Raw genomic sequence first — 11,150 nt, forward strand, 5'->3', positions numbered from 1 at the left:
GTATTTGAACCCCTCTCTCGAACAGACAGATATTTGAAAAATATCCATCCTTTTTCAACCCTACTCACTTGCACATCTTCTTTTCTATGTCCTCATTTCATGATGGATCAAGACGGGCACATAATGTTCTATACTTCTAGCAGGAATGATTAAGAGGACGATTTATTGCCTCCTCACTCTAGGTATTGTTTTCCAATGATTGAGTCATCAAGATCGGCAGGGAATCTGTCACTAGCAAAGCAAGTCTCATCTGACTATCACAATGGTGGATGGAAATCAATTTACGTTCGTCTCTTCTAACCAAGGATGATATTTTTAATATTAGATTAGAGATTTAGAAGCAAAAAATACAACATATTTTAATATTAAAATATGAACGTAAAGACAAATCCGATATTTGTGTTATGTGTCAGTGATCTAACAGTGCCACATATAAGGGCAGTCTCAATCCTAAAACTCCTTGGTAGTTTCATACCTGTCACCTCACGAAGACACTTGTCAGGCCCCTACTTTTAGGGTCCTCTGTGCATCATGTATCAGTCACTGAATCAGTAGCTGATACGCACAATTCGAACAAAATTGATATAAAAACCATACTTTTATTGCTAATGGGAAAACATATTACATGGTTCGGGTGTACATAGCTTGGGCCATAGGCCTTATGGTATACATCAGAGTTCTAAGACAGTGGTCCTGTGTCCTCCATTCATATAGGCAACTTGGAGTGCAGACGTAACCCTAGACCTATTCCTTAGGCGTACTCATATATAGCGTAGCTCCTTCGAGTACTCGTACGACTCCGTCTTCGAGTATACTCCGGTTGTCGTATCCTTGCATAGTCCTCAATATCTCCATACTCATACATTCTCCTATTGTCCTATCCTCGCGTAGCTCCAAGAGTTCCATTCGTATATACTCTTGTAGCTTTACTCCTAAAAACATAGAATGGAGGGGGGTTGAGTACATAAAGTACTCAGTAAGCCCTAAACTTTGGGTGGAGTGGAGGTGGAAGGGGGAGGCTATATGTGGTGGTGGTTACGGTGGTTGAGGTAAAAGTGGTAGGGTAAAGTAATTATAATTATAGGTCAGATCCTGGCAGAGTATTACCATTCTCACCAGTTTTTGAATTTCTTATAGTTGCCAAATTTGTAAAAACACACTTTACCAGATTAACACAGTTGTGGAAGTCTAATCATAGTATCACATCCTAGCATTTGCCCCATTCCAAGGACGTGGCTATTTGAATCGATTTAATAAAACTCTACAGAGGTGTACAAATTTCCCCACATGATAGACACAGCTCCTAACCTTGCGCGCTTGCAGGAACAGGCCTAACGAGATCCCGTACCCACATGTGTGCTGCCCTAGATGTCCATATAACTCTACCACGACTTCTCAGGGGTTGGAGAACACACTAAATTCAGGAGGATACCAAATCATCTCATCTCATAATCTCGGGTGATACCATATCATCCCATCATATAATCTCAGACTATACCAAATCATCCCAACATAATAGTGCCGATGATATCAAAACATCAATAAAATGGGCTCAAACACGGCCAAACATACAACAACATGGGCTCGAACGCGCCCAAAAATCAAAGGGCTTAATGTGGAGGATCACATAGCAACCACACCAACCGGGCCACGGAAGATCACATTGCATCCATGCCTGCTCCTGATATTCCGCTACAAACACCGACCTCCTAGTAGAAATTATACTTCTATCTAACGTGGTGTGAGATTAAGTCTGCCCATATCAGACATGTGGCTTTACAAAATATCTCACTAGGCGAGAGGGACTATGAACCAGTCCTTATGTGATCAAGGCGAGTATCTCTCATAGGAACCCTCTCGAGACGCTCCTGCCAAGGTAATTTACCTCCATAAATTACCCCCACTCGCCCTCTATTGGGGTTTAGTCCAGTTTTACCAGTTTTAAGTTCCATAGTTATTAACCTTAGGTTCATAGAGCTCATCTCATTTCAAGGTAACCATTACCTTATCACAATATGATAGCCAACTTATATCATATCCAGATAATTATCATCAATGTTCACATTATCATAATCGAGCTCATGACCCATGATAATTCCATTAATTCATAAAGAGAATTTAAGTATTATAAGTTAAGTTTATTAACAGGTGGGCATAGGGTATGGTGGGTTTATGGTGGAGGCTAGCAAAATGTGGTGGTGGAGGAAGGGGAGTAGTTTAGGGATAAAGTCGAGGGAAAAGGGATAGGTGAGTGTTAGGACTTGCCTCCATTCGCTGACAATAAGCTCCTTCTTCCATTCATGTGCCTCTTGCTCCTGTCTTTGTGGACTCCATCGGGTTCTCCACGTCTTCTATCCTACGCGGTCTAGCGTCGTCAAGCAAGAAAGCACAAACAAGAAAAATAACAAGCAAGCATGTAAAGCAAGCATAAGCAACAAACGATCCTACATGGATTGATCCTATTGGTTGATGGGTTGCTATCTAGGTTATCATTATTATGTCAATTTGAAGTAAGGCTTGGATGAAGGGATTCCATCCATAGGGTAGGGCTCCTATGGGTTAAGTTAAAATGGGTGACTGGTCTAATAAAAAAGCATACCACATTATTATTAGGGTTCACTATTATGTGAACCTGAAAGAGAAAGTATCACCAAGCCATCATAGATGACCTTTTTGACCACTATAGGTCCATGGGGTTAGTGGCACATACACACACGCATAAGTATGTGCCCAAGATTAATTAGAATGGAAGTGGGGGATAAAGTTAGCCATACATAGGCGTATAACCGGGTATCGGGCATATCCTTGTATGCAGAGATATCCTATTATTTTAGGTGATTGGGTGTGGATATTCGAGTATGTGTTAGAGTACATGCACATATGCAAATATATAGGGTTTAGCTACTACTACGCGAAGGTCACTACTATAATTCATATTTAAAATTAAATTCAAGAAAAGGAAAGCAATCAACTAGAATTTAAATGGGCACGAAATAATGGAACAAGGGTATGAATTAGTAGAGCTTGATTTTAGAGGATTTTTGGTGGTGGGATCAAGGAATTTGGAGTTTGGACGGAGGAGATATGACTTATCAAAGTTTAAATAGGAAAAAAAGTATGTGGAGATATACTTTGGATAATATTTCTAGAAATTGACATAATGAAAACGACATGGAAATTCTTGGGTAGGATCTGGGGTGTACCTAGTTTATTTAGGAATTTTCTGGGAATTTTTTCATTGCATGGAAATGGGTTTTGTAACCTCCTGTGTACACTTTCGGGGTGTACACAGCATTTTCCCGCGGGTTCAGTGGCTGACGTGTGGGGCCAGCGCGGCGGGGTCAGCCTAGCGGCACTGTGATGTGCGCCAGGTGCACACTATTCTATGGACCACTCTCTCTCTCTCTCCGTGTCTATGTGGACCAAGTCCACCGAAGGGAGCAAAAGAGAGAGGGGAGAGAGCCATGGTGGCTGCCATGTGGGGTCCGTGTGGCGGTGTCAGCGTCAGCACGGCGGCGAAAGAGGGGATGGGCGCGGGGCTCGCCGGTAATGGTCACACCGGCGACGCTTTTGCCCGGAGTTTGGCAGAATGAGGTGGACGACGCTCTTGGAACCATGGCGCAGCTTCTGGTGTAGTCGGTGATGGCTAGGTCAGTTTGTGCCCGCAAGATATTTTCTCGCCGCGTCTCGGTTCCGTGCTCGTCACGTTTCCTTCGAGCTCGTGTCCAAGCTAGAGAGGCGGTGGTGCACAGCGTGCTTATCCGCTGCTCAGTTCGAGTGAACTGGAGCCAGACTCGCTCATGGCGGTGGTAATGGTAGGGCGCTTGGGTGCTGCCGCATGGCATAGGAGATAAAGGCGGGGAGGTCCTATGGGTCCGCGGCGTTCTTGGTCCCTATCCTTTTCAACAGAGTAAGTTGGTAACGGCAAAACCAAGGCGGTGGAGGTAGAAGACAGCGGCGACGCGGGATTCTCGTCGTTCACCCAGAGGTAGACGACGATGCTGACAGGGCGGCCCACGGTGTAAGTGAGAGAGGAGGGGGGAAGCGGTTCGGGCTGGCGTGAGCGACTGGGCCGGCCCAAAGGGAGGACGACGCGAGCGCTCGGCTGGGCTGCCTGTGGCCCAAGGCGGAAAGGGAGGAGAGGGAGAGGCGGGCTGCGGCCGGGCCCAAAAGGAGAGAGGGGAAGGATTGAGCCTGAGAAGCTTTTCCATTTATGAAACCCTTTTCTATTTTCCAAAAAATAAACTAAGCACAAGAGTGATTTGAATTTGAATTCAAGGGACTTTGAAATATGGGGAGCTTGGAAAAACCAAGGGTGAGTTCAAGGAGATTATTTGGCTGGAGATTATCAAGGGGGAAATATCAAGGAGGGTTATTTGATGCCAAAATAAATTCTAGAGTACACACATGAAATCACACAAGCAAACAATTCAAACAATTCGAGCAATCAAGCAAGCATTCAATCACTCAAGCTTCCTAGTCTAAATACATGTGGTGAGTTTTGATGCATGGTTTTGGAAAACATTTTCTTTTGAAATTGGTTTTGCGAAAAATAAACTAGTCAAGGTTTAATTTGTTGTAAAGTTTTAAAAAGTTCAAGATTTTAGTGGATTTTATCATGATGCAAAAACACGGGTGTTACAACACTGCCTTTGGAAACTAGTCCCCACAATGTGTCATTTCTTCGTGTCATCGAAACCTCGCCAATTGTCTCTTGCTTCTTAGCCATCCACATCTTCTGCCGGTCTGCATCTTTCTCATGGTGTCTCGAGTGGGCGGGTAGAAACAGCTGGTACGCGAGGACAACCACGGTGGCCTGCAGTGCGGCATGTAGCGGCTGATGGTGGTGGGCTGGTGTGTGTGTCACCCCCAAAAAATCTCCATTTTATGATGTAATAAAAACACTCAATAAAATTGATGATTTAATAATTTTATAAAACTTACCTAACATTTAATTAGTTTATTTTCATTTAGATAAATAAAAATGGCTTGTAAAAGTTTTTCTAATTAATTTTAGAGTAAAATTCACCGTCGGTCCCTGAACTTGGCTGGCGGTGTCATCTAGGTCCCTGAACTTCTAAAGTGATATCTATAGGTCCCTAAACTTGATAAACGGTGTCATCCAGGGCCCTAAACTTTCAATATGTGATCACCGCAGGTCCCTAAACTTGACTGACGGTGTCATCCCGGTCCCTGAACTTTCAAGGTGATCACCGTAGGTCCCTAAACTTGGCAAGCGGTGTCATCCCTGTTCAAATGTAATAATATTAAAAGTTACCAATAGTATTAAAGTTTTCTCTATTAAAGTTACTTCAAATTTTAGTATTATTTTAAAAGTTTTAATAGTAGCATTATAGAAGTAACTTTTCTCTGTTATTAATACTATAACATTGTTATTAAAACTTTTAATACTATAATACTATTATTAAAAGTTCTAATACTATAATCACTATACCAAAACAGCACAAAGGAGACAGATCAATTACGCCCCGTTCGCTTGTCTGAAAAAAGAAGCCAAAACACTGTAGTGGCTGGTTGTTGTGAGAGAGAAATACTGTAGCGGCTAGTTGATGAACAGTGCACTTGTGAGGAGGAGCAGCCGGCTGGTCTGGTTTTTCCAGACCAGCAAACGCAGCCTTAGTGACTTAGAATTGAAACGCGTCACTAGTAATATATTAGTGACGCGGGTAAATGAAACGTGTCACTGGTTTGTTGTTGTCCATGCCCAAGAAACAAGGCGCATCACTAATGACAATGTATCAGTGACTCTTCCCAAGAAAACGCGTCACTAGTAATAGCACCTGTTATCCGTGACTCTTCGCAAGGGAACGCGTCACTTCGGACACGAAAAAATTATGAAGTCGGGTTAAGTGAGAGGTCAAGTCCAGACTCCCCTCGCCTCGACGTCTCCCCCATCCCATCCCGTCCCCTCCGTCACAAAAAAAATCCCGTCCCCTCTCTCTCTCGTCCGCCGCTCGTACTCCTCCGCCGTCGCAAACTTTGCTCCTTCTCCTGTACTGCCACCGCCCCTTTCCTCCACCACGACGACTTGACGGAGGCCGAATCCGATGAGCAGTTAGCCCGTGCAGGGAGCAGACGCTTGGCATGGCCCTTGGTAGATCTGGCATGGTGCTATCTTGGCCTGGTGAATGCGCTGCCTAACGCCAGATCTGCCAAGTTGGTGGCTCGACCGGGTGAAGGCCCCGACCGATGATGGATCTAGGTGGAGGCTTGTCGCCGCCTTCCAAGATCGACCACGTGGCATGACGCTCCATCCCCAGTGGTCGCTGCTGCCCTAGATCGACCATGCGTGCAGCACCCCTATACCCGGAGGTACGCGCATCTGTGCCAGCTCGTCCCTCCCCACTCTCGCGTCGGATAACTATAGGTTTTGCTTGGTAGAGCCCAGCGTAGGACCCTAGCTGGGGATGTGACACCATGCTGGCAACCCTGGTGGATTTGGTACCACTACTAAAATACAGGGTACTAACGGCAAGGCTGGCGGCAGCATAATTCTAGATGAGGCTGCGAAGTGGTATGTATTACTCTCTCTCTCTCCTCATCAATCTGCATTAACAGTTTTGCCTAGAGGAATCCTACCGATTTGCCATTGGAATTGAGATCGGATTCATGACTAATTTCTAAGTAAAATAATGGCAATTTGAATTACAAGATGCCGCTGCAGTAGTCTTTCTAAATCAAACTAGCAGGGCTCATATGTCTCTAGTTTCAGTATGATGTAATGAATACATGCCATCTAGTTTTTACTCATTTGACTTTGTTTTTCAGTAAAATTTACAATGAAAAAGGCATGTGTGATTATCAGTATAGAGCCTTATAGTTTGATAGAGGCCCAGGGAATCAAACTTAAATAGAGAAGCTGTGATCCTTGGATCAATTATTACTGAACTACAAACTCATAGAGTAGTTCTTTTTCTCTAAAGTGGTGCTTGGTTGGAGACAACAGTAAAGCAATAACCTTGCTTCTCTAGTTTTTTTGTGAGTAAACTCTTGCCCATTCAAGAAGGGCGGGCCTGGTGCAAGTGGTAGAGTCTTACCGCCTATGACCGGAAGGTCTCAGGTTCGAGGCGCGGTCTCCTCGCATTGCACAGGCGAGGGTAAGGCTTGCCACTGACACCCTTTTCCAGACCCCACATAGAGCGGGAGCTCTCTGCACTGGGTACGCCCTTTTTTTTACTCTTGCCCATTCAAGTAATGGGTGACCATTTATTTTAAATTTACTCAATGTATAACTGATGTATAATTTACATTTCTACTAATTTGTTTCTGGTTAATGTTTTTTTTTCTTTTTGTGTAGATGACAACGGTCGTAGTAGTGAGGTTGAAATTCTTATTCTGATCATACAAGAAAGAAGATCCAAATACTGGTTGCCGTCTAGCACATCTATTCCAGCTTTGTTCAATGGTAAGTTGAATTTATTTGCAACTACAGCTAGCTTAATTGCTCCAAGCAAACTGTACTTGTGGATATATAGTAGAACAGCTTCTTTTCAATTGTACATGGCAAATTGATTATCATGTAGGTATCCTGTAGCCTAAACAGTATGTGATATGTGTAGGCATCATAGGTCTTTACCCATGTGTTCTGCCCTGGTGCATCTAACTAATTAAGATATTTCTTTTGCAGATCACATGATGTCTGCAGATGCCATATGGGAGAACAAAATAATGGCAGAAGCAAAGTGGTACTTGTTCATGTTAAGTACAATTTCTTGGCATAGTATAGCTCTGAATATAATGGAACATGTTTTTTCATGGGTATTCAAGAGAGTATTGATGATAATCCTACCTGAAACTTACAAGACTCACTTCTTATTATTACTAAGACTGGACAGAGAGAAAAAACTTGCACAGTTCTAGTTAGAAAATTAAACACTTCGAAAGGATAATCTAGTAAACAAAATTCATACCCACATGTTGAAAGTTACTAGGTCCAAGAGTTGCTATAAATTTGTGAACCACCACACTGTTTCGCTGCCATTTATATTTATGAACCACCACACTGGTGCCTTTGTTATTTTCTTACAACCTCTAGAGAAGATGCAAAGTTTGAGATTTCAGCTGTTTCACTGTTTCGCTGTTTCATGTAGAGGTTCAGTCTGCAAATTAGCACTAGCATGTGTGACTGTGTTACAGGAAAAAAAATAAACCACAAATTTCTATTTTGTCTTTATAAAAGTGTGATAATATTGGTTACCTAGTTCCAACATCTATTGCTTGCCTGAAACACTAGTGACAGTTGCCTGAAACAGTTTCCTCAATGTTTGATTAGATATATGAACTTATTAGCTGTAACCTTTGTTTCTTTAATATTTACATGGTAGCTTGCTGGTTCTTGCTCTTTGTTGTCATCCATGCATGGTGGAAATAGAGGAAACCAAATCATTGTTCAGGTGAATATCTTTATCGTTCTATATTCCTCCAAAATCAAAGCTGTGTCAATATAGAATTATATGGAATTATTTAACAGATAGCAAGTTGGCAAATATTTCCTATTTTGATTTCCTATTGTAATTTCTTGTTCAATATTTCAGACCTAAGCAGTATCCATCCATTCTGGAGCTTTTGCTCAAGTCCTGAAGAAAGATAGTGCATTGAAAATTTTCTGATGACTACCTGTTCTATATTTTTACAGGCAGGTTTGGAATGTTGCACCAGCAGGCTCTGGCTCAAGTTAGAGCCCAAGAAAGCCTGATGACAACCTGCACTAGAAGAGGAAAGTAATGGATGAATGTGTCATGTCGACATGGATTTCATTCATATGCCTTCTCTTTTTAATTAGTTATAAGTTACTTCTTTCATGATGGCATGAATCTTTGAGACCTGATTATTCTCATGATGACAACTATAAGCATATCTTCTGAAGACCTATAAGCTCTGATTTGAGTTTTCAATTTCCTTTCCCAAGCTCTGATTTGAGATTTCAATTTCCTTTCCCAACATATATTGAACTTGTTTATACAGCCATATTGAGAAGTAGCAGCATATCTATGTGATTGTACCAGCATATCTATGTGATTGTACGAATGATCTATCAATCATTTATACTTTCGTCTCAGCATGAATGTCTGAAAGTAACTGCGAATTCTATGTGCTTGCGTACTTGTCTGCATGTCCTGTACCTATTCAATCCTCAACTCTGTACATTGTCTGTACTAATAATTTATCCTTTGTAAATCTTCTTAGATTTTTTAGCTAATCTATCAACTCAGCTAATGTATTGGGAGCTTCTTCAAGGGTATGTCTTCACATGATTGGTTTCCTTTTCTTTTTCTCCATTTGCATAAACAGTTTCATGGCAATGTAGCATGCCCTTGTAGTCACTTCTCTATTTGGCTGTCATTAGTTTTGTAGCACATGTATGTTCTGATATACTCTTCTCATAAATGTTGGCTTTACTGCTTCAACAACAACATTTTTCTCTTTGTGCTTTAATCCTGTGCAATCTGAGATCTTACTTAGGCCTTAAAACTAAGGCATGAAGCACATATATCATGGGTTTCCTACAAATGGCTACACTGTATGTGCTGTTTCTTTTCACTGAAAAGTATCTAATTACATGCCTAACAGAGATAAGCTTACCTGTAAAGAGATGCATGTACCCTTTATTAAGAATTTGTGGAACATATGCAATAAGCAGCACCGATAAAATCTAGGTACTGGATTGATGCATGTCAAAATGACTTTTATTATTTACATCTACCGGTTTGCAGTTTGACATCTGGAAATTAGTTGTCAATTAGGTAATTTTAAAACTTTTCTCTGTTAAAAGTTACTACTATTAAAAGTTTTAATAGTAGTATTATAGAAGTAACTTTTCTCTGTTATTAATACTATAACATTGTTATTAAAACTTTTAGTACTATAATACTATTCCCTACCGGAAACGCCTAAGTTGTCGAGTGTCAGGTGCTTTGCCGAGTGTTCTTTTTCGGGCACTCGGCAAAGACGCCTTTGCCGAGTGTTTTTTTTGACACTTGGCAAAGAGGCTATTTGCCGAGTGTTTTTTTAACACTCGGCAAAGAGTCTCTTTGTCGAGTGTTTTTTTTGACACTCGGCAAAGAGCTTCTTTGCCGAGTGTTTTTTTTGACACTCGGCAAAGAGCTTCTTTGCCGAGTGTTATTTTTTTTACACTCGGCAAAAAAAATTTCAAAGCACATTTTGAAGCAGTAAATTAATTCAAATGAAAAAGTTTTCAACTACAAAGTTGTATAACTCATCAAGATGTACAATGTTTGTTTTGGTCTTTTCTTCATACGACAAAGTAAAAATAAATTTGTTCACAAATCTAACATATCTCTCTTGTAGTTTATGAAACTACAAGAGAGATATATAAAATTTGTTTACAACTTTTTTATTTGAAAACATCTTGTCATGCAAAACTGTGTTTGAATTTCAAAATTTTAAAATTCAAATTTTGTAAACGACCTCGGATGGAAAAACTTCCTAAACTACAAGTGTAGATCTCGAAAAGTTATGAAACTTTGTAGTTTATAATTTTTTTATTTGAATTCGTTTATGGCCTCAAACATGCAATTTATACTCGGTTTTGTATAATATATTGGGAACTAAAACGGAATCCAGACACAAGTGAGAGTGTGGTGTAGTGGTAGAGGAGGTACGTGCACAGCGGGAGATCTCGGGTTCGAATCGCGTCGGCCGCGTAGCCATGAAATTCACGCGAAAAATGTCGTAGATGGGTGGGCGCTGGCCGGTGGGGGCCTCCATCGATAAAAAAAAATTTCATTTTTTTTGGGTAAAAATTCCTATTTTTTTCGGGTTTTTTTCGGTTTCAACTTTGCCGAGTGTCGGGCATTCGGCAAAGGCTTTGCCGAGTGCCCGATAAAAGACACTCGGCAAAGTTGGCTTTGTCGTCACTTTTTTTGGCAAGTGCTGTTCGCCGAGTGTTACACTCGGCGAACCATTTGCCGAGTGTTTTATACCTTTTGCCGAGTGTTTCGGGCACTCGGTAAACTCAAGGAGTCCGGTAGTGATTATTAAAAGTTCTAATACTATAATACTACTATTAGAAGTAATAGTATTATAGTACTATAGTATTAATAATAATAGAGAAAAGTTACTTCCATAATACTACTATTAAAACATTTAAAACAATACTAAAATTAGAA

At 41.1% G+C, this 11,150-nt stretch overlaps 1 non-coding gene across 1 annotated transcript; it reads left to right on the forward strand.

The window, feature by feature from the left end:
- The first annotated feature begins 8,817 nt into the window (after positions 1 to 8,817).
- On the forward strand, positions 8,818 to 8,889 carry LOC136553082 (small nucleolar RNA R66). The gene has a single exon (XR_010782988.1). It is a non-coding gene; the product is annotated as a small nucleolar RNA R66 (small nucleolar RNA).
- The last annotated feature ends 2,261 nt before the right edge of the window (positions 8,890 to 11,150 follow it).

The sequence above is a fragment of the Miscanthus floridulus genome, chromosome 4 (assembly GCF_019320115.1).
Source record: "Miscanthus floridulus cultivar M001 chromosome 4, ASM1932011v1, whole genome shotgun sequence".
Classification (NCBI taxonomy): domain Eukaryota; kingdom Viridiplantae; phylum Streptophyta; class Magnoliopsida; order Poales; family Poaceae; genus Miscanthus; species Miscanthus floridulus.